Genomic DNA, 21,800 nt, shown 5'->3' on the forward strand with positions numbered 1-21,800 from the left:
TATCCGACAGAAGGGTGTCTGGAGCTATGTATTGGTCGGTTCATAAATATTTTATGCAGAGAAAGAGACCTTCGGAATGACAGAGGCGGTGAAAGTGACAACCCATCCTCCCTGGAGGTAAACAGAAGAGAACATTACTGCCTTGCGGGTAAGAGTGATCTTCAAAGGCTAAGGGAGTACACCCCGAAACAAATAGAAAATCCTGATCTATGTTAGGTCTAGCAAAACAACAGTTGATTATAAATGTACTGCTTTCAGATTGTAAATAGAAAAACTAATGAGCGAAGTGAAAGAAAATTCAGTAACTGCACAGGGGAAAAAGTTATCATGGCTGAGGTTCTTGCTCGAAATCCCCTCTAGGCGACGCCAACTGATTTATAGAAAAGTATATTAAAAAATTGGAGTCGGCACCCGGCTTGATGCAGAATTCAGGGATAAATAAATTGCAGACGACAGTAAGGAAGAGTAACAGAAAGGAGGCAATCGAAGTTTGCGGGAAGCACAGATTAATATAAGCTCGCCAAGCAAAAATGTCGCGACAAATTCAGTGAAATCTGAAGACAGCCTCCAATCGTTGTAGCACGGACTGCAGGAGTTTCTGGACGTGTGAGACATCAGTGTCCCATCATTCCTGCCACAACAACACGCGCAGGCCGGCCAGACTGCCGAGCATCTGCCCCCGACGTCTGTAGCTGTGTTCCGGGCAGTCCAAGGGATTTCCAGCGGTTTTCATGTCCGGGCCGCACGCGCGCCTGTTTATATGTGTGACTTTTCAACATCCCTTGTTTCATTCAATTACTATTTTAGGCTGATGGACCTGAAAACTGTTATCTTGAAAGAAATGACTAGTAACTTTAAATATTTGATAAAGATGAGAGGCAAACGGAAGCATCTGGTTGTTCATCATAATTGTGAGGGATATATTTTATTTTCAAGATCACATCGATCGCGAAATTAAAATCACAGTGAAAATCCGATGAAGCTTCGCACAGATGTGTTGCGCAGTATCTCTAACATGCCCGTCAATCGTATCACGTCCCACTTTTCAGTTCTGAGCAAAACGTAAGCACGTAAAGATGCCTAGAACAACAGTCTCCCACCAAGTGTGAAATGCGTGCAGTCATTTGATTTCGTCATGCTGACGGGTTTCACCTGATTTCATGCAGGCCATATTACATTAGTGTCGTGAGTGATAGCGAACTGCGGCTGTGGTACAGGAACTTTGAAGCGGGACATACTGATATTTATTACGAGTATATAGGCGGTCGGGGAAGGAAGCGAGCTTCAACCGGTAATCGTATTCAGAGAGGGCATCAGGCGATACGCAGACATCTACGGGGGGCAATTCACAACAAGGGAACAGCAATATTGTACCACTGTCCTTGGTAACAATGTTCAGCTGTACACTGGAACTGCAAAAAAGATGCTCCTGCAGCATTTTCGATGGGAAGTGTTTGATAACCCACCATACAGCCCGGACTTGGCTCCCTCTTATTTTCATCTTTTTGCTAGCATGAACCGTTGGTACGAGGACAGCAATTGGCACAGAGAATGAGCTGTAGACCAGCGTAGAGAAAACACAAGCGACTGCTTGGAAAATGGTTGCAACGATACGACAAATGTCTAAGTCAGAGCGGGGACTATGTAGGGTTGAGTTGTTTGGGGGAGGAGACCAAACAGCGAATCATCGGTCTCATCGGATTAGGGAAGTATGGGGAAAGAAGTCGGCCGTGCCCTTTCAAAGCCACCATCCCGGCATTTGCTTGAAGGGATTTAGGGAAATCACGGAAACCTAAATCAGGATGGCCTGACGCGGAATTGAACCGTCGTCCTCCCGAATGCTAACCACTGCGCCACCTCGCTCGGTAGCTACGTAGAGAAGTAGCTGGAAGGTGAACCTAAATGTTGCAAATAAAGCATTTTTGATTTTCACCGTGGTTCCCATTCCGCCACCGATTGGATCCTTATTTTATTTATTTTTTTATTTTTTTAAAGGCCTCATATCAACATAGGTGGTCTTAATCGAGCTGCATGTCATCGCACCCAAAACATCCGTTTCCGTACAGTTAAACCATCTAAACAGCCTCTATCTTCCACCACCCATTGCATTCAGTACTGTTACAAGGTCTTCTAATGTCTAAGAAAAACACGGTGCTGTGTATCTGTCACATAAATGCAGAGAAGCGATTGGTCTGACCACATTGTGGCATTTTCGCTTGTCAGTGATAGAGAAATTGAATCATTCAAGCTGTTCTGGGAAGATGGTATTGATAAGGCAGTGACAGATTGTGTTCGTTGAGTGAGGCCGTCGGGTGTTACAGCTCGAGTTGGCAGAGACCGCCCTGGACAGAACCTCAGGTCCGCTGTGCACAATAAAGCAGACAGTGCAAGCAGGGTTGGCGATAACGATTTCTTTTTATTTTTGCATAGGGCGAGTTATTGGAGACTATCTTTTAATTTTTTGCTTTCATTTCTTTTCTTCAGTACTTCATGCAGTTGTTTCCACGGCAGAAGATTGATAGTAAAACAGATAATAAATTTTACGTTTTTATTTTCAAATTAAATGTTTAGAGCAAGGTAGTAAAGCCCAACTGTGTTACTGTATTTCATGAATACGTAAGACGCAACACCAACACCATCTATCCGCTATGAACTAAATCCAATGGTATATGCTTGTGACGCCAAGACAGAGACGATGCGCGGGGTTGATCACATCTGTAACCGCAGGCATGGTGGATTAAATTCACTGTTAACGTGGTCAGAGAGATATCTGCATTTCTACGTTGAATAATTTATCAGTGAAGTATGATACAAAAGATAGAACAAAGACAAGATCGCTCTTTCTCTCTCTTTTTATTGCCCATAGAGGTAACATGTACTCCTTCCTCTCTCATTAACAATAATAATTTAATTATATTGTAAAATATTAATTGAAGCGATAATTCAAATAAGCTTTTCCGCTTGATTAATTACTCAGTGGTGGTTTAATGAGCATGAGTTAGAAGCGTAGAAATGTTTTTCAAATAATTTGGTTTAGAAGTACTGCTGATGTTGAGATAAAAGTTTAATTATGTGACCGAGCACTGAGAAATATGTTTGATTTGCTGTTCTTAATTTCTTCTTTTCCGTTCAAGTAGTACTATTATTCTCCACGTCAAAAGTGCAAACTGCAGATCGACTCAAATTTCACTCTGCAGCGGAGTGTGTGGCGATATGAAACTGCCTGTCGGATTGAAACTGTGCGCCGGACCAGTACACGAACTTCGCAGCTTCGTCTTAGGCGGGCAAGTGCTCTACCGACTGAGCAACCCAAGCACGACTCACGACCACTGCTCAGAGCTGTTCTTCCGCCAGTACCTCACCTCCTACCTTCCAAACTTCACAGAAGTTCTCCTGCGTAGTTTGCGAGACTAGCGCTACTGGAAGACGACTTGCTAGCGAAAGGCAAAGATCCCAGGTTCGAGTGATGGCCCGGTGCACAGCGTCAATCTATCGGAAAGTTTCACATTCAGATTTAATCTTGAGAGCTGTCACTCTAGGATTTTTTTTTAGTTGCATACTTAGCCGTGAGAGTTGAGGTATTGATTAGCAACGGAAACTGGAGTCTGAACTGTTTCATGAGGGTCTTAGTCACATTCCACACGCGTGGCTAAGCGGGATGTATTCAGACACAGCCAAACAACTGTGGTGTCTGTAGGTTAAAATATCTGACTGAAAATTGTAGCGTTAATGACTTTTCATGGTTGTGGTGCAAAGACTGTATTATTTGAGTGCGTCTGGCAGTTTTTGGAGAGCTTTCCGAAGCCTTTTGAATGCTGTGCTTTATATAGTGGTTCTTCCGAATGGACGTCGCTCGAATTGCAGCTAATTGAGGCCCGGTCAACTGAAAGAGAGTTTATGTACAAAACAGTATTTTCAGCCTGCCATAGAAAAAGTCACCTCGACAAAACATTGTCTGCTACACTGATTAGTAACAAATGTGTTGTGACGTTGTATGTTGTTGCTTTTTTCATTGGAACTGATATCTTATGTTCTGGTTTGTTTGGTAATATGTACTGTTTTGGAGTTGCGCAGTTCACACAAGTGACGAATTTATGAGCATGCGAGTTGGATGCTGTAAGGCCACAGTCAGCTCTAACGAAGTCTTTAATCACTAAACAAGCTCTGTTGAGTTTATGTATTTGTCTTGTTTCACGATTGGACTGCTACTTTCAGGCTAAGGACAAATTTTTCAATTTCTGGTTGTGTGTTGCCTAGTAAAATGTTCGAAACATTTCCCCAGTCTCTAGAATTTTGTCCAGATGTGATCTATCACAGTGCAGCTCCTCTGATGTGTCACTCAAGTAAGAAACTAATGAAATATGCTGTGGAATATAAACGTATACATTTTCGTTTCTCCACTACGCACAATGGGGCTCGTACACTCTTTCAGGCAATTCTACGGGCAGCATTGAGTAAAGATTTGTAGCGTGCAACTCTGTTACATCCATCCTCTTTGCACAATTTCCACGGACATCTCCGGTAAACATCAGCATCGGCGTTCTGCAACTACTGCTGAAACCGTAGACCTTCAAAATGGCATTTTGATTGCTTTTCTGACGTGAATTAAGATTAGAACACGAATAACTGAGTGTCAAAGGTGTCATGTGTAACTGGAATTTAGAAATGTAAGTTTGCCACTAGAGAGAAGATAGTGAGGACTTCTACCAAACCGTCAAAGAAGGAAGAAGCGAACACCTCGGGTGTCACCACCATTTCCAGAAACAAATTCAAAATTCTGGATACTTTCTCTGCCATGCACGGTACATGAATATGCCGCTGCATGTCAAGTCTTCACTCTCTCTTAGTTTTGTCGCTGCAAGTTTGTTTCTCGCTGCCTAGGTATGAGCACTGTTACTCTGAAGACATTAAAATGATGTTAAGTGACTTGAGTACATAGTTAGAAATATAGCTAGAGAGGATTCAAGACTTCTAAGCATGTGGAACAGAAAAAGCCGTTACGGGGCAAAATCGTCACATGTAACGAGGGTGTGTTTGAAGGCCGTTACTATTCACGATGTACCTAAATGATCTGGTGGATAACGTCAGAAGCTCTGAGGGCGTTCGGAGATGATCCTCTTTAGTATAGGGATATCGCAAGGCCAAAACATTGTAATAAAATGCAGGGAGATCCACAGAGGGTGAACGTTTCGCGCAAGGCTTGACACCTGAAGTTCAAAATAAACTCACATTAATGTGTCCGCCTGTCAAAAGCCCGAATAACCACCTTTTGAAGTGCGGACCGCTGCGAGACGTGCAGGAAGGGAGTCAGAGAGGTTCTGGAAGCTACCGACAGAGGTGTGGAGCCGTCCTGACTCCAGTACTAGGTTTCTCCATTCAGAATTCATGGCGCAGACAGCCCGATCGGGGTCGTCCCACAGATTCTCGATTGTATTTAAATGCAGGGTGTTTGGTGGCCCGAGGAGTATGCAAGCTGGTCCTCTTAGAATCATGCACACTCACTGCGAGCTACTTTGCATTGTCCTGCTGGTAGATTCCATCGCGCCGAGGAAAAAAACAAACTTTACGTAATGCTGCTCTAGGTCCCCAAGATAAATGCATACTTGGTTGAGCCATTGTGGCTTCCGGAATGACAAGAACACCCAGGGAATGCCACGTAAACATTTCCCAGACAATAAAGTTGCCTCCTTCGGCCTGGAACCTTCATACGTTTAACGCTGTTCACGCCAATGGCCATTTGACAGATCAACCATCTGAAAGGGCCACCTGTCTCCACTCACACCGAAACCTCGAGACGTCAGATCATCAGATCGGTACCAAACGTTGTATGTCGGTAGAGTATCAACCAAAATTCCGATTTAGCTCGTACTATGTTCTGTCGTCCAGCAGAAGGAGAGTAAACGTTAATTAAAAGTAACACCAGAACTAAGGAGCACATCAAAAGCGTAACTGTAAGTAACACATGTAGCTTCCTTGCAGAAGCTGGTAGAGCGTTTGATAAACATACCTAGGGTCCAGGGTTCAAACCCAAATTACGATGAATTTTTCTACTGTATTATGCGTGAAAGTGTTATACAGGACAACGTGTTTACGACAAGTAAAAGGTCTGTTTGAAATTTACAGCAATGTTCTCTTAGCAGTCTGCTTTCGCTTCGCTTCTTTGAGAGTAGTAAACTTGTAGAGCACATTTATAATTTCACAGAACACACAATCAGAAAAAAAGAAACAATTGCATCACACGTGCGGAAGTAATACTAATAACAATAATTAATAATAAACAAAATAATAAGATCAGTAATAAATTCATAACTATCAAGTAACGAGGTGAAAGCAGACTGCTAAAAGAACGTTGTTACAAACTCCGAAAAGTCCTTTTACATGTCAGGAAAATGTGCTCCTATACAACAGTTTCACGCGTAAACGGTATACAAAACTTGTCGTCAGTGGGGTTTGAGCGCGGGACTTTGGTACGACGACCGAACTCTCTACCTGCTCACTCACTCGAGATCTACAGCACGGTCACTACAGATACGCTTTTCCTCTCCTCTGTAGCTCTGATGATGCTTTTAATTACGTTTACGCATGTTCTACAGGACGATAGCACACAGCACGAACTAAATCGGTGTTTTGGTTCATACTCTATCGACATACAACGTTTGGTGCCCATCTGAACGTCTGACATCTGGAGGTCTGGGTGTCAGCGGACGTCCAGTTGCGGTACTGGCGTGCACATTCTAGGGTTCGTCGTCTTTGAACAGCAGTCAGCGTGGGCTCACCAACAAGGCGCCTGCCGTGGAGCACCACTCTTGGCAACGTTCTCTGAACAGTCGTCGAGGAGACACTGTTCGTAGCCCCTTGCCTCACGTGGGCGGTCAGTTGCTCAGCAGTAACCCGTCTATTCGCCCGTCCACATCTCCGCAGCTGTCGTTTACCCCTAACCTGTACGGTCCGTGTACACCACAGTCGCCTCGACGCCGGTTTTGGATAGAGCCATTTTGCCATATACGGTATACTTTAACCGCGGTGACACATGAACAATTTACAATCTGACCCCTTTCGGGAATGCCTCCACCCTTCGCTCGAAAGCCAATGATCATGCTCCTTGTATGGCACGTAAATAGCTCCGTTTCCGCATTACAATAACGTTTGCACTGTTTCGCGCTTCTCCACCCCCCACCCCTCCCCCTTCCGACACTCTTAATTTACCCTCCACTGCTAGCTAGTGCTGCTACCTGCCGTCTGTGAGTGCTTATTGCACGTTGACGTCGAACACAGGCGTTGGTCACATTAATGTGACTGAACCGTGTAAACAGGAAAAATGTATGGCAGATAAATAAACTGCCTAAGAGAAAAAAGTGAAGGAGCCAGAAGACATGGTCGGATGCCAGTGTAACTCCGTACATGTATACACCGTCAGCGAGTATGTCAATATTAGAGTTATAGTTTTCTGTGACAAGCAGAACGCCACCAGAGTGAATTAGTGTTATTTGAGTTGGTGTTGTCACCAGAGCATTTAAGGGACTCTAACAGTGTCAGATGTTGACTGTTGGCTGTCGATACGGAGATGCAAAACAGTATTATCAGCAGATGACAGAGACTGGAATGAGTCTCATTGTGTATTTGGCCATCCGGTCGAACCATGCCATATCCAGATTTGTGGGGTTTGCGCACGTCACAGCGGCCCAACATTGGACTGAATGGGAACGTCAGGACAAGCTTACTTGTCGTCAAGCTTCGAGTCGGCCACCACTGACCACCACACGGGAGAATCGCCATACTGAGCAGTATTCACACGGTAATACCTTTGCCGGCCGGAGTGACCGAGCGGTTATGGGCGCTACAGTCTGGAACCGCGCGACCGCTAAGGTCGCAGGTTCGAATCCTGCCTCGGGCATGGATGTGTGTGGTGTCCTTAGGTTAGTTAGGTTTAAGTAGTTCTAAGTTCTAGGGGACTAATGACCATAGCAGTTAAGTCCCATAGTGCTCAGAGCCATTTTTTGTAATACCTTTGTCAGCTTCGATGTCAACTTCGTCCCAGTGATAGTACCCACGATATTAAGTACCTGTTACTACAGTTATCGGCCAGCTAGCCTCAGGAGAGGATACCAAGGCCTTATGACACGCTTCCAAAGCGAATCAATGCATGCATCGAGGTCGGAAGGGGAGGGGGGGCAACGTGATGCTGGTAAGTGGACTCATACTGCCAAGTCCTTTGTAAATTTGACTCGTTGTTGGTATCACTGAAATAACGTTACGAACCCTCTAAACCTGTGCAGCTTCCTTTCGTTTCTTCCTCCCTTTCTGGGTGCTTCAATTTAATAAAAATAAAAAAAAAGTGTAAGCGGAAGGCAGCTGATCAACGATTCGGGTATACAGGGTGTTACAAAAAGGTACAGCCAAACTTTCAGGAAACATTCTTCACACACAAATAAAGAAAAGATGTTATATGGACATGTGTCCGGAAACGCTTAATTTCCATGTTAGAGCTCATTTTAGTTTCGTCAGTATGTACTGTACTTCCTCGATTCACCGCCATGATTTCATACGGGATACTCTACCTGTGCTGCTAGAACATGTGCCTTTACAAGTACGACACAACATGTGGTTCATGCACGATGGAGCTCCTGCACATTTCAGTCGAAGTGTTCGTACGCTTCTCAACAACAGATTCGGTGACCGATGGATTGGTAGAGGCGGACCAATTCCGTGGCCTCCACGCTCTCTTGACCTCAACCCTTTTGTCTTTCATTTAGCATTCGAAAGCTCTTGGCTACGCAACCCGGTACCAAATGTAGAGACTCTTCGTGCTCGTATTGACGGCTGTGATACAATACGCCATTCTCCAGGGCTGCATCAGCTCATCAGGGATTCCATGCGACGTAGGGTGGATGCATGTACCCTCGCTAACGGAGGACATTTTGAACATTTCTTGTAACAAAGTGTTTGAAGTCACGCTGGTACGTTCTGTTGCTGTGTGTTTCCATTCCATGATTAATGTGATTTGAAGAGAAGTAATAAAATGAGCTCTAACATGGAAAGTAAGCGTTTCCGGACACATGCCTACATAACATATTTTCTTTCTTTGTGTGTGAGGAATGTTTCCTGAAAGTTTGGCCGTACCTTTTTGTAACACCCTGTATAACTTGCAGCCACCGTCACTTTTCACACTCCACAAATGTCTATGCTTTTAACAATAATAACAATTACATTTCTACATATAATAGTTTGGTGTAGTGATAGTAATGGGTTTATACTGGTGCTTAGGACATCACTTTATCCGCGCGGAGTGGCCGTGTGGTTTGAGTCGTTATGTAATGGACTGCGTGGCCCCTCCCGCCGGAGATTCGAGTCCTCCCTGGGGCATGGGTGTGTGTGTTGTTCTTAGCATAAGTTTGTTTAAGTAGTGTGTAAGTCTAGGGACCGATGACCTAAGCAGTTTGGTCCCTTAGGAATTCACACACATTTGACATCACTTTATCGCTTTAATACAAATTCCAAGAAACTGAAATCCGCATAAAACATAATTTGTAAAGCTATCGTCCAATAAAGCCAATGGCCTTGCCTTAATGGTAACACAGGTTCCTGTCAGATCGCCGAAATGTAGCACTGTCGCACTGGGCTACAACTTCAATGCGTGACCATCCGGCCCGCCGAGCGCTGTTGGCAAGCGGAGTGCACTCGGCCCTTGTGAGGCACACTGAGGAGATATTAGACAGAAGTGCCGGTCGGCGTGGCCGAGCGGTAGGCGCTACAGTCTGGAACCGCGCGGCCGCTACGGTCGCAGGTTCGAATCCTGCCTCAGGCATGGATGTGTGTGATGTCCTTAGGTTAGTTAGGTTTAAGTAGTTATAAGTTCTAGGGGACTGATGACCTCAGAAGTTAAGTCCCATAGTGCTCGGAGCCATTTGAACCATTAGACAGAAGTACAGGCTCCAGTCTCATAAACTGCCATACGGCCGGGAGAGCGGTGTGCTGACCACATACCCCTCCATATCCGCATCCAGTGACGCCTGTGGGCTGAGGATGACACAGCGGCCGGTCGGTACCGTTGGGCCTTCATGGCCTGTTTGGGAGGAGTTTGCTATAGTTCATCCAATAAAATAACATAAAATGAATGACTTTAATAGCAACATAGTTTCACAACGTTGGGAAAATCATGAATTAAACGATTATTATCAATATTTCACTTAGCACTGGGATTATCAATACAGTTCTGCACTTATGAGTACATCACCATGCAAATAGAGAGAAATGATACCTGTTACAGAAATCCGCCCGCATTCAAGGAAAATTAGTCTTTACTATTCTTTTTTAGCAAGGGCTATTCCACTTTCTGCTGTGCGTTACTCTGTGCCGCATGCCATCAGTATCCTACTTGTGGACTCATAAACCTCGTTGGACTTATCATTCGCAGGAGCTATGGTCAGCTATGGTAACTTTTCATGGGTCAAATGTTCTCTGCCGTGGGCCACGGCAGTAGTAGGAAGATGGCAGTATGAGGACACTAATATTATCAAACTGATATGCAAATTAATTAAATTGATCAATTAATCCCCCCTCCTGACTACGCACACCCCCATCCACAGATGATGTCATATGTTTTCCTCAGCCTCCATGTGGGACTCAGCTCTCTACATCCTCTCCACCCTCTCCTCCTCCCCCACCTACCCTATTGGACGGAATTCCGAATTTTGGGGAGAATTTCAAATTTTGGTGGCAATTTCTTCATCTCAGGGAGTGCCAACCTCTCGCACTACCGCCTCCACCCAGGAACAAACGAGAAATTGGAAATGATGATACCCTTCTCGGGACTCAAACCCAACTCCTCCTGACGGAAAGCCCAAGTGCAGCCCCCTATTACAATTATAGCACCAGAGGAACTTGGAAATGATGGTAAATTAAAAATGGCGGTGCCCTATCCTGGACTCGAACCCTGGTTCAACTGGATGGAAAGCCCAGATGCACCCCCAACACATCGAAATTGTCCAGATGCAGGAGAGGAAGGTTAGCTTAGTGCACATTATTTATTTTGGTTGGGAAAATGAAGTAAAGATTGGTCCTAATTAGGTAATTAATCTTAAACATTGGGCCTAATTACACAACTGTATGGATAGCATTACACAAGGACGGCCTAAAATCACAATACAGCTCAAAAACTGACGATACCACACAACTGGTGTCATGCTGCTGTGAAAAAAATTCGCAATACCACTAGAAACTAATCACAGACGCACTCAAACTTTACTCTTTACCTGCAAGCTGATGGGAAAAAGGCAGTGGTGTAAGGTACTATCTCTATTCTTTTTGCCTGGAAATATGTTCTACTGACAAGGTGCTGGTGTTGGAGAGGAGTTTTAAAAGTGTATTAAATGGTTCAAATGGCTCTGAGCACTATGGGACTTAACATCTGAGGTCATCAGTCGCCTAGAACTTAGAACTACTTAAACCTAACTAACCTAAGGACATCACACACATCCATGCCTGAGGCAGGATTCGAACCTGCGACCGTAGCGTTCACACGTTTCCAGACTGAAGCGCCAAGAACCGTGCGGCCATACCGGCCGGCTAAAAGTGTATTACCTGTAAGCCTACAGCTGAGGACAGTATCTATCGTTGTTGATGTCAGAGTTCGCTACAGATGCCCTGCAGCCCAGGTAGACAAAGACAATACACACAAGCACAACAGACGCAAAAAATGCATCACAGTGCTAATTACCCTTCAAAATTGTAGTGGAAGAACCAGCACTCGAAATTAATGGGTCATAATGCAACACATATACTTGGGAAAATCGTCCTCCGAAAAGACTGCAAAGTGGGCAGTAGATGAAGGTGCATTCTCCTCAAAAGGCGTCTACAAACTGCCAAAAATCAAGACCCTCTTACCTCCCTTATCCCTCCCCTCCCGCCCTCCCACCCTCCCTCCTTCCCTCCCTCCATCCATCTATGTCCATCCATCCATCTATGGGGAGAACACAGGCTTTTTCAAATTGCCAGCTGCTCTGCCATGGTTTGCACTCTATTGCCCATCTACCTTCGCCGCGACCGCTAACTGCCTTGAGGCACAACTCCTTCCCAAAACACAATAGCATTTATAGTCGACTGAACAATAGGAGACAAAAGGACGGCTGCCCCAGGTGAAACTTGTTCATGTAAAATATAGCGACACAGCTTCCACACGCCGCCTCCCTGGTCAGGTGGCGACCACCCTCAAACTAGGCACACTCCAATGCCTCTAATAGGTCTGTCGTGCTGTGATGGACAATACTTTCATTTAACGTCAAAATAACTCTTTCTTGCAATCTGTTAAACGTATTTCTCAAGAAGGCTGGACCCCTCTGGAACAAGAACGAAATTCTGGAGAATGGTCCAGATCGCTTTTTCAATGGCTAGCTGCTCCTCAAAGTCCTTAGCTGTTTCTCTGCGGCCCACTGTCAACCCTCTGCGGTCATGGGTTTCACCAGGTCCTCCGCAGTCGCTTGCGGTACACAGCCCACCTTGAGGCGACGGCCCTTCGCCAACACAAAAGGGAAATTTAGCACCCCTAGTCGAGGCGCAGATGTGTCCGGCGACCACCCACAGTAGACTCACCCCCGCGCCCACCTTTCTACGATGGAGAACAATTGTATTTGATATCAATGCCTCTCATATAATGAAGCACAATTAAAAAAAAAGAAAACAGAATTGCGCCGATAATAAATGTACTCTTTCCACGAAAATAGGCGCAGTCCATTTACAATTCGCATCTCATTATTTTGCGACATCCAGCAAAGTCTGTCGTCGCCGATTACAGATGATCAGCAGAGACATAAAAAACTTTGACTATTTTGCTGCGGAAACTACTGATCACCACAGAATGTCCTCACTATTTCGAAACCATCAGCAGAGTAAAGAAAAAGTAAGAATTAAAACTCTGGAGAAAAAAACATTTATATTAACCAATTTCAGCTTGATGTACAAATTACATCACTTGAGAGCATCTCTCACATCCAGTGCCTATAAATAAACTGTCAAGTACGGGTGTATTACAAACAATCCAGATACGTGAAGTAACGTTAGAGAATACAATCTTTCATGTCACTGTCTAACATGTTGGAAAAAGCACAATTATTTTATGGTCGACAACAACATACTATAATTCAAGAGGACATAGATGTTTTGTACACAATGGCAGGTCCTCTTTTACCAAGGCGATGCTGTGTAATACTAGCATTTAAAAATCAAACCGTGAGAGCATGTCTCGCCCTGGGTAGGTGGGACGTTGAAATTTTGTTAAAAGATATCACCACAACAGAAAAAAGAAATGCCTGTCAAAAATCATTCTGTGGTGCCCTACCCATCTCATCTATTCTCCAGGCGGCACATCATTTTTACCAAATTGATAGGCTAATTAATTAAATTGATCGTGAGAGTCACTGTGCATGGCGAGTATTTTCTTTTTCAGCAGTCGGATTAAAAATACAAGATAGGTCCAATGGGAATCCATGGAGGGAAGATGAAGTTCATTTCAAGGAACACTATTGAAAAGCGACGTTTGAAGCTTACCACAGAGGTATTCTATGGTCCACAACGTACATTTCACGTAAGGACAGCTCTATTAAAAACACGTTCATGATGACTGTGTTACTGTCAGCCTCCATAAAAAGCGGTCTTGAGTCTACAGGCACAGACGGATCGCTGATAGAGTTATGATTTCTGGTAGAAATTCTGTCCACGATTTGGAATCAAGTCTATCCATTCAACCACATACTTTCATTGAATTCTGTAGAAACATCTTTTAATCACTACAAAACGGGTGAATCATATTCAAGCCACTCTCATATGTTGAAACAAGTCACCTTTTTCAAATCCATCTCCTAAGGATCCCATACTGCAGAAACTCCAACACTGCGTTTTAGAGAGTCCCTCTGAGTCTTGTAACTGCTGCTCAGTCTTTGCCCCACCCTCACGGCAGCCTCATCCATTTGGTAGTCCCAATTCGAGTCGGACCTTAACTGAAGTCGGAGAGCGCTATATCTAAGACCTTGTTCATACCAAGGAGAAACAGGACGAGCTGAGTTAATGCGAAAAGACAGCTTTTGACCACTCGGTGGAAATCGGAACATGTCGGTGTAGCTACGTCAACTGCGTACAGTGTGCAAGGCCAGCTGCAAACGAAGATTTCGCGTGCAACACAAGGTAGTAGGAAAGATAGTACGAGCAGGTACAGTGGTGTTCCTTGTTGGGAAAATTAGGAAGACTCCACATCGTTCAGGGCATGGAGGAAGGACTAGGATTTTGCTACGGCTTTGCAATACATCTCCGAAGGAGATCTGCATCTCTCAGGGTGCATTCATGTCTATGACTCAAACATGCTCTCCCACCTCGGTATTTTGTACCACGCAACAGAGAAAACCTACGAACTATAAAAACTCCACTAATCATCTGTTAGAGAACTCGCCAAGACATTACCATGGCCCTGTCTTCTGATATACCTGAAACAAATACAGCCTGCTTTCTGGCATTGACCATATGTGGAGATCCCATGAAATATACAGGTATTGGTTCATTGGAGCAGGTGGCTCATGATCGAAATCGCTTCCACAGACCGGTGCAAAGTTCCCCTCATAATCAGTTTAATACATTGTTTTCGGTTGTAATGCATCCAATTAGTATACAGCGCCATGCACTTTGTTTTGTCGACCATGACTTAGAGGTCCATGTCAGCTGCTGCTAAACCGACATTAACAGGTTTCGATCCTTTGGCTCTCACAGAAAGCTGAACATCACATGTCGTAAACTATACAACTAGCAGAACACAAGCTGGTAGAAATAAAACACTGAGGTAACATTTCTCATTGACAGAAATGTGTAAGACGTCACAACATAGGGAAACTGGAAGAGCTTGTGACATTGTTGAGCACTTCCACCAGCTATTCGAAGGTGATAACCTGTACAGTTAATCTCATCAGGATAGCGGATGTCTTGGTGTTCCACTTCGAAAAGCATTGTTCCTTCATTTTGCAGTCATGTACATGATTACTGTTCCTGTATTGATCATCAGCAGAAGGTGCTGTTCACAACGTGCGTGAGGTAGTACAAATAAAACCAGGCACTGTTATCTTATTGGTGAAAAAAAAATGTAAACATGTGGAGGGCATCGCAGCATATGGAAACAAGATGAGTCTGCAGCATTCAGGAACGCTTCCAAACAAATGTATGAAGGTGATGAGCTCTACATTTCATCCCATGTTCCACAATGACAGGTAGCAGGTATCCAGTGTTCTGCCTAGACTCCCTCCATCTCAGCCGAGTGGTATCAGTCAATCATTATGCGGTAATCAACATACTTAGTGGACGGTCGTGATAGGAACGACACTGTTGATATGGGACGGTGTACTGTAATACATATTGCACTTGACAGCGAGATCAATTTTAGCAATCTTACCTGTTGTTCTGTAATTTCAACGTCAATCAGTGACACGGTAGAACACTTCCCAATCTCTACCTCATCGCTAAATCACCCCTCCACTACTTTGCAAGTACTGAATAATAGATTGTGCATGCAGCTAGATGACAGTGCTGTACATCCAGTCGACCATATACACCAAAGTATACCAGGCAGCGTTCTATATCGATGCACAGGGATTATCTACATATGTGCAGCACATCGATCATAGTGCAGAATTTACGATTACGACTGGCCAACTTTCCCTGTGAGGATGGATGCCAGAGAATTGTACATTCGTAGGTTAAAGTCGGAGATTAACAGATCCCTCCCACATTGTCCTTGAACAATCCTTCCTGGAACACTAATCGTACCCACAGCACCTGTCCAGATGCACAAGATCTCCACAGTTGTGTGCCTGTCGACGAGGGTCACACCTCTTATCAGTATATGTTGCACATGAAAGTCTTGCATTGCTATAACGCATAGTTTATACATGATGGAGCTCCAGACATTTGGAGTTTAAACCATTTCAAGTAAATCAACTGAGCGATCAATTCTGAAGCATTATTCCACTATCCAGAGACAATACCAGGAAGGCGTGAGAGAAATCATCATAAAGCATTAAAGCACACTCCTATGATTACACAGTTCTGCACCTAAAAATGCTATACTGTTAAAGCCATACGGTTTCAGCCGGCCGGAGTGGCCGAGCGGTTCTAGGCTCTACTGTCTGGAACCGCGCGATCGCTACGGTCGCAGGTTCGAATCCTGGCTCGGGCATGGATGTGTGTGATGTCCTTAGGTTAGGTAGGTTTAAGTAGTTCTAAGTTCTAGGGGACTGATGACCTCAGAAGTTAAGTCCCATAGAGGTCAGGGCCATTTGAACCATACGTTTTCCAAAGTATTGGTAGTGTGGAATGCAATGTTCTTAATACTCTAGTGGAGGATATATTTGTCCAAAATCAGACATACAACCACCCCACAAGTATGTTACCCCATTCACTATTGAAACAAATTTTAAATTGGTAAAACTACATCCTTCTACACTATTCTGGTATCCTAGGAATGCATTGTCAGTGTGTATCCACAGCACGAGCTGCTTATAAACCAACTAGAAAGAAGTGCAGGACTGTGTAATGATAGGAGTGTGCTTTTATGCTTTATGATTATTTCTCTCTTGCCGTTACCTTCCTGGTACTGACTCCAGACAGCGGAATAACGCTTCAGAATTGATCACACGGTTGATTTACGTGAAATGCTTCAAACTCCATGCGTCTGGACCTCCATCATGTATAACCATATGCTACAGCAATGCAACACTTTCATGTACAATATATACTGATAAGAGGTGTGACCCTCCTCGACAGGCACGCATCTGGGGAGATCTTGTGCATCTGGACAGGTGCTATGGGTAAAATTAGTGTGGCAGGAAGGATTGTTCTAGGACAAATTTGGAGGGATCTGTCAATCTCCGACTTTGACCTACGAATGTACAATTCTGTGGCATCCATCCACACAGGGAAAGGTGGCCAGTCGTAATCGTAAATTCTGCACTATGATCGATGTGCTGCACATATGTAGATAACCCCTTTGCAACGGTATAGGACGCTGCCTGGTATAATTTGGTGTATATGGTCGACTGGATGTACAGCACTGTCATCTACCTGCATGCACAATCTATTATTCAGTACTTGCAAAGTAGTGGAGGGGTGATTTAGCGATGAGGTAGAAATTGGAACACGTTCAACTGTGTCACTGACTGGCATTGAAATTATGGAACAACAGGTAAGATTGCTAAAATTGATCTCGCTATCAATGCGGTGTGTATTACAGTACATCGTCCCATATAAGCTGTGTCTTTCCCATCCCGACTGTCCGCTGAGTATGCTGTTGATTACTGCATAATGATTGACTGTTCCCTCTCAGTTGAGATGGACGGAGCCTTGGAAGAACACTGGATATCTGCTACTTGTCACTGTAGAGCATGGGATTACATGTAGAGGTCATCACCTTCGTATATTTGTTTGGAAGCGTTCCTCAAAGCTGCAGACTCGTCTTGTTTCCATATGCTGCGATGCCCTCCACATCTTTTTAATTTTTTTTTCACCAAATAGATAACAGTGCCTCCATTTTATTTGTACTATCTCACACACTTTGTGAACAGCACCTTCCGCCGATCGTCAGCACTGGAGCAGTAATCATGTACATGACTGCAAAATGAATGAACAATGCTTTTCGAAGTGGAACACCAAGACATTCGCTATCCTGTCGATGGGGAAGGTGAGATTAACTGTACAGGTTATCTCCTTCGAAGAGCTGTTGTAAGCGCTCAACAATATCGCAAACTCTTCCAGTTTCCCTATGTTGTGACGTATTCCACATTTCTGTCAATGAGAAATATCGCCTCTGTGTTTTATTTCTACCAGCCTGTGCTCTGCAAGCTGTATAGTTTATGCCATGCGATAGTTCATCTTTCTGTAAGAGCCAAAGGATCGAAACCTGTTAATGTCTGTTTAGCAGCAGCTGACATGGTCCTCTAAGTCATGGTCGAAAAAACAAAGTGTATAGCGCTGTATACTAATTGGATGCATTACAACCGAAAAACAATGTATTAAACTGATTATGAAGGAACAACACATGGACCTTCTCGTGTGTTTGATGATCAGTTGAATACGGTCCTGCTACAGTACAGATGATGAATCTTTACACCGGTCTGTGGAAACGACTTCGATCGTGAGCCACCTGCCCCAATGAACCAATACCTGTATATTTAATGGGATCTCCACATAAGGTCAATGCCAGAAAGACTATTTCTTTTACACATATCAGAAGACGGGGCCATGGTAATGTCTTAGCGAGTTCTCTAACAGATGACGTTAGCGGAGTTTTCATAGTTCGTAGGTTTTCTCTGTTGCATGGTATAAAGTACCGAGATGGGAGAGAATGTTTGGGTGATAGACATGAATGCATCCTGAGAGACGATGATCTCCCTTGGACTGCAGTACCTGTATGTAGTTTGGAGATGTATCGCAATGCCGTAGCAAAATCCTTGTCCTTCCTCCATGCCCTGAATGATCTAGAGTCTTCCTAATTTACCCAACAAGAAACATCACTGTACCTGCTCGTACTATCTTTTCTACTACCTTGTGTTTCATGGGAAAGCTTAGTTTGCATCTGGCCTTACACACTGTAAACAATTGGCGGAGCTACATGTCCCAATTTTCACTGAGGAGTCAGAAAGCTGTCTTTACGCATTAAATCCTGTTTCTGCACAGGATGCAGAAGATCTTGACAGAGCACTCTCCGACTTCCGTCCAGGTCTGTCTTAAATTGGGACGATCACATGGATGAGGCTGCGGCGAGAGTTGGACAAAGACTAAGGAGCAGTTACAAGATGCAGTGGGACTGTCTAAAACATCGTTGGAGTTTCTGCAATGTGGTATCCTTAGGAGATAGGTTTGAGAAAGGTGACTTGTTTCGAGATATAAGAGTGCTACGAATAAGATTCACCCATGCTGTAATCATTAAAAGACGTCTCTACAGAATCCAATGCAAGTTTGTGGTTGAATGGATAGACTTGATTGCAAATCGTGGACAGCATTTCTACCAGAAATCATAACGCTTTCAGTGACCCGTCTGTGCCTGTAGACTCAAGACCGCTTTTTATGCTGGGTGATGGTAGCATAATCGTCATGATCGTGTTTTTAATAGCGCACTCCTTACATGAAATGTATGTTGTGGACTGTAGAACGCCTCTGTGTTCATCTTCTAATGTCGTTTTTCAATAGAGTTTCTTGAAATGAACACCTTCCCTCCATAGATTCCCATTGGATCTATCTGGTGTGTGTAATACGACTACTGAAAATAAAAAATTACTCGCCATGCAAAGTGACTCTCACGATCAATTTTGTAAAAAATTACATGCCGCCTGGAGGTTGGATGAGATGGCTAGGGCACCACGGAATTCTCCTTAACAGGAGTTTCTCTTTTTTTTTCATTGTGGCGATATCTTTTAACAAAATTTCAGTCTCCCACACACACAGGGCGAGGCAGGCTCTCACGATTTGTTTCGTAAATGTTTATGTTACACAGTAACGCATTGGCAAAAGGGGACCTGCCACAGTGTACAAAACATCTATGTCCTCTTGAATTATAGTTTGTTGTTGTCGAGCATAAAATGATTGTGCTTTTTTCAACATGTGAGCCAATACCATGAAAGATTTTATTCTGTGTGTAATTTGTCCATCAAGTTGAAATTGCTTAATATAAATACTTTTTCTTCACAGTTTAAATTCTCGCTTTTTCTTTACTCCGATGATGGTTTCGAAATAACGAGGGCATTCTGTGGTGATCAGTAGTTTTCGCAGCAAAATAGGTAAAATTTTTTATGCAGGGTGTACATGTCTCTGCTGATCATCTGTATTCGGCGACGGTACACTTCGCTGGATGTCGCAAAATAATGAGATGCAGTTTATCGTAAGAGCTCTACCAATATATCTCATAAAATTCAAAGAAAACGGACTCCGCCTATTTTCGTGGATAGAGTAGTTTTATTATCGTCGGAATTCTGTTTTTACTTTTTTAATGGATCCTTCATTGTAGGAGATGCATTGATGTCAAATACTATTGTTCTCCATAGCAGAAAGTTGGGCGCAGGGAACGAGACTACAAGTTGATGGTCGCGGGACACAACTGCACTGTGACTACGGGCGCAGTCGTGCTGCTAAATTTCCCTTTTGTGTTGGCAGAGAGCTGTCACCACAAGGCAGGCTACACACTGCAAGCGAGCACGGAGAATAGCAGAAGGCCTGGTGAGAGAAGCGATGGCAGAGGGGTGGGAGTGGGGTCACAGAAAAGTACTTTGCGGAGCAGCTAGCCGTTTGAAAAAGCGATCTGGAGCATTCTCCAGAATCGTTGTTCCAGAAGGGTCCAGTCTTTCTGAGATATCTCCTATTGTTTAGTTGACAATACATGCTATTGTGTTGGCAAAGGAGCATCACCTCAAGGCAGTTAGCGGTCATGGCGGTAGAGTGCAAAGCACAGCAAAGCGTGTCCTCTCCGTAGGTGGATGGACGGAGTAAGGGGGTAGAGGAGAGATGAGGGGAGGTTAGAGGACCTGTCGAGGAGAGCTATCTTACACCCATGCCTTTTTCCCGCCAGCTTGTAGGTAAAGGATAAAGTGTGAGTGTGTCTGTGGCTAGTTTCGAGTGGTATTGCGAATTTTTTTCCCAGCAGCATGACACCAGTAGTATGGTATCGTCAGCTTTTGAGCTGTATTGCGATTTTAGACTGTCCTTGTGTAGCACTACGCATACAGTTGTGTAATTAGGCCTGATCTTTAAGATTAATTGCATATTTAAGACCTAGGTTTACCTCATTTTCCCGACTTAAATAAAGTACACTAACCCTATCTTCCTCTCCTGCGTCTGGACAGTTTCTAAGTGTTGGGGTGTGCACTTGGGCTTTGCATGCAGTAGAACTAGGGTTGAAGTTCCGGAAAGGGCACCACCATTTTCAATTTCCCTCAATTCCAGGCGCCTCTAGTGGTATAATTGTGATTTGGGGGAGGGGGGAGGGGGGGTGCACTTGGGCTTTAATATCAGGAGGACCTGGGTTCGAGTCCCGGAAAGTTGGAGAGGGGGGTAGGGTGGTGGGGCTCATGTGCAGGCTGAGGATAATACATGACATCATCTGGGGGTGACGATAGATGTGGCTGGGCTGGTGATAATTAACTGATCAATTTAATTAATTTGCATATCAATCTGCCCTACTACTCACGGGCTCTAGCACGTCAAAGTATCCTATATTACACATATGTAGTAATTTTCTAGAATTCGTTGCCATTTTCGAGATTTAGTTTTCAAGCTACTTTATTCTCAGAAAGTTGATGAAGAAATGTGGAAATTCATATACCAAAATATAAATCTTGCCCATCCTCTTTCCCTTTGGATCCGTGTCTGGTGGAAGGACACATTACTGCAAACAGGAACAATCGTAAAATTTCTGGGAGCAATCGTCCATAGCGAACCTACAGCGGAATGACTTCATAAAATTATCCGTAGAAAAAAAGTGCAGCCAGATAGAGTTATGGGAAGAATCATCAGGAAATGTAATTCGTTCTCAAAAGAGGATGCTTACAAAACCTGGGTCATGAGTACTGCACCTTTCACGAATGGGACAGGGAAGGGTGAAATGAAATTGGTGCCCGAAGTACCCTCCATCACACAACGTGCAGTACAGATGTATATCTAGATGTAGGTGTAGAATCTGTGAGTATAGCACTATAAATGTGCCAGGAGTTTTGACATATGTCCAGCGCTCAGGCTGGCAAGTTGTGTGAGTGACGTTCAGAAGAAGTAATGATAAACCAGTA

At 44.0% G+C, this 21,800-nt stretch overlaps 1 protein-coding gene across 1 annotated transcript in view; it reads right to left on the reverse strand.

Annotated features, from left to right (window-relative positions):
• LOC126188633 (alpha-amylase 2-like) overlaps positions 1-21,800 on the reverse strand; it is a 174,049-nt gene that overhangs the window by 592 nt on the left and 151,657 nt on the right. The window lies entirely within an intron of this gene.

The sequence above is a fragment of the Schistocerca cancellata genome, chromosome 1 (assembly GCF_023864275.1).
Source record: "Schistocerca cancellata isolate TAMUIC-IGC-003103 chromosome 1, iqSchCanc2.1, whole genome shotgun sequence".
Taxonomy (NCBI): Eukaryota; Metazoa; Arthropoda; class Insecta; order Orthoptera; family Acrididae; genus Schistocerca; species Schistocerca cancellata.